The sequence below is a fragment of the Musca vetustissima genome, unplaced genomic scaffold (assembly GCF_032173495.1).
Source record: "Musca vetustissima isolate MV318-11 ecotype Yass unplaced genomic scaffold, APGP_CSIRO_Mvet_v1 utg29964, whole genome shotgun sequence".
Taxonomy (NCBI): Eukaryota; Metazoa; Arthropoda; class Insecta; order Diptera; family Muscidae; genus Musca; species Musca vetustissima.
Window position 1 is genome coordinate 132,865 of NW_026881719.1, and position 3,150 is coordinate 136,014.

The following is a 3,150-nucleotide window of genomic DNA, read 5'->3' on the forward strand; positions in this document are numbered from 1 at the left end:
TTATGGTGATGATGATGACGACGATGAAGAAAAATAACCCAAAAGTAATTGCTGCCACTGACAATGAGTTAAACTATTTATTATGTTCCTTGGAAATTTTTATTACACTATATCTCGCACTGAAGATAAACTAAGCGGCAGGAGGCGAAAGGAGAATTCATAGTAGTTCGTTTTAGCTTTACACACACATGCACTCATACTTTTGTTGCACTATCGACTTCAACAAACAACTAGCAACAAGCTGTTTAGAAGTTTTTTCAATTTTCTTTTTTTCTTTACACCCGAAAGAAAAATTTGTAAAAAAAAAATACAAAATGCATGCCTCAAAAAAATATTTTTAAACCAGTAAGGAAAGTAGTAAAGTCGGACTGGGCCGACTATATAATACCCTTCACCACTTTGGGTATATTCTACATATGTATCCTAGTTAGTTAGTTAGTTTGAAAAGAGGGGTGGTTGAGACCACCACATGTCCATTATGGAACATACACTTAAGCCATAGGAGGCCTGTTGTGCGCTCTAGGAAGGAAAGGTAGTTAGATTGGCATTATTCTTAGATTTTTGTTTGGTCTCCCTATTCTTCTAGGAATTCTGTGTTTTTACAGTAGTCCTTTAGTGTTTTCCATTCACACCCCCTTAGGTCATTAAGTTCAGGAATAGTGTCGTTTTTCAAGAATTGGGTTCGGATGCATGCAAAAGCCGGGCAGTGGCATAGGAAATGTTCCAACGTTTCGTTGTCTTCCCCACACGCTCTGCACCTGCTGCTTCCCGAACACCCAATCTTGTGTAAATGTGACTGCAGGTTAAGGTGCCCTGTCAGAATGCCTATCAGTCTGCATAGTTCTTTCTTGTTTAGCGTAAGTATTTGCTTGGTCTTATCCTCATTTGGGTCTCCCCATAAGATTTTTGTGTTTTTTCCAATCCTCTCGTTATTCCAGAGTGTTTTGTGTGCCTCTTTCGCCCATGACCTCATTTCTAGACGTGAAGCGCTAAAAGGTTTTGCACTGTTCACATCTATGTTGGTTAGGTCAGTAGCACGTCTGGCGAGTTGGTTGGCTATCTCGTTTCCTATGACTCCTGAGTGACCCGGTACCCATATTATACGTACAAGACCGTGTCGTGAGAAGTTGTTTATTGTTTTTATGCATTCCAGTACAGTTTTTGATGTAACTGTTTTGGATGTTATTGCATTGATAGCATGTTTACTATCTGTCATGATATTTTTGTTATTATGCCCAGAGTTAGAGCTTAGCCATCTTAGACACTCCGTTATAGCTTGAACCTCCGCCTGTAGGATCGCGTTGTGATCTGGCAGGCGAAGTGAGATTTCAGTCCCCGGTTCTTCAATAAAAAGTCCCAGTCCCGTCTTTCCCGCTAGCCGGGAGCCATCAGTGTAACAACATTTTCCCGGTATCAGAATTTCACACAATGTGATTACTCTTGTTTCAGGTATACGATCTGACTCAAAGTGGATAATTGAGTGTCCGATCGTAGCCTGTAGCATATTTTCGTGCGGTGTGTAGTGTCCGTTGTCGATCCACTCGTTCATGGCTTTAAGTCTTCGTATTTTTTTTTTTTTTTTTTTTTTTTGGATGTCAACAGTGCCCTAGTTGGTGTTGTCCGCATTGCCTCGCATATGCCTAGACAACAAGTTCTTTGGACTTTCTGTAGTGTTATTACATTACATTTTTTGTCTATTGCTGTCCACCAGACTACAGAGGCTTAAGTTAGAATTGGTCTAATAATTTAATATTGCTATCACTTTGTTTTGAAAAATTGGTTCTTCATACTGTTCTATTTTTGTCTTTCTAGTAAAGAGACATATTTCCGTTTTGTCCGGGTTTACGTTTAGACCCCTCGGCTTCGCCCAATTAAAAGCGATGTTTAACGCCGTTTCAGCCTTCCTGCATAGTAAGTTAGGGTTCTTTCCCCTTAGAAGTATTATAACGTCGTCTGCATAACAGACTGGTTCAAAACCATCTTCGGTTAAGTTCCTTAAGAGACTACTGATAGTGGTGACCCACAGGAGTGGTGACAGTATCCCTCCCTGCGGTGTCCCCTGTCCTACTTTGTCCCTGATAGTTATGTCTCCTAAGCTACAGTTTATCCATCTGTTCCTTAGCATATGGTTGACCCAGTATATAATTGCCTGGTCAACACTGAAGGCTTCTAAGGATTGGATAAGTGTTTCGGTGCTGACATTATTAAAGGCTCCTTCGATGTCAATGCAGACTGCTAAAGTGTACATTTTCTTGTCGAAAGTTCCTTCGATGTGGTGCACTACCTCATGTAAAGCGGTTTCCACTGATCTCCCCTTTATATACGCATGTTGTTTATATTTCAGCGTGTCATTGGGGATGCTGCTCTTTATCATGGTGTCGATTGTCCGTTCCATGGTTTTGAGTAGAAATGAAGTAAGGCTAATTGGCCTGTAGGCTTTTGGTGTTGCGTAGTTTGCCTTGCCGGGCTTGGGTATGAAGACTACCCTGGCTTCCTGCCAGGCTTTGGGTGCGTACGCAAACCTTATACATGCATTGAAGAGTGCCGCTAAATATGGTGATATATAGTCTACCTCTTTTTGTAAAAGAGCAGGGAAGACGTTGTCTGGCCCTGTCGCTTTATAATTCAGTACTCTATGCCACATTTCGTGCAAATCGAGAGATATATAGGGACTTTGGTGCACCATTCACATTAAATCGGACGAAAATATATATGGGAGCTATATCTAAATCTGAATCGATTTTTAGGAAACTGTACACATATCATTCTAGACCTAATTCATTACACTGTGCCAAATTTCGTGCAAATCGAGAGATATATAGGGACTTTGGTGCACCATTTACATTAAATTAGACGAAAATATATATGGGAGCTATATCTAAATCTGAACCGATTTTCCCCAATTTCTATATGATTCGTCCTTGGGCCAATTAAGTGACCTATGCCAAATTTCATCCAAATCGGATCATAAATGCGACCTGTAGTTTGTTCACAAAAATAAATGGACGGACATGCGTTAATCGACTCAGAAAGTGATTCTATGCATATTCTCAAAAGGAACCATGTGTCTATCTCGTTTCTTTTTGCCTGTTACAAACATATGCACAAAAACATAATACCCTGTACCAAAGTGGAATAAAAATTGGGATC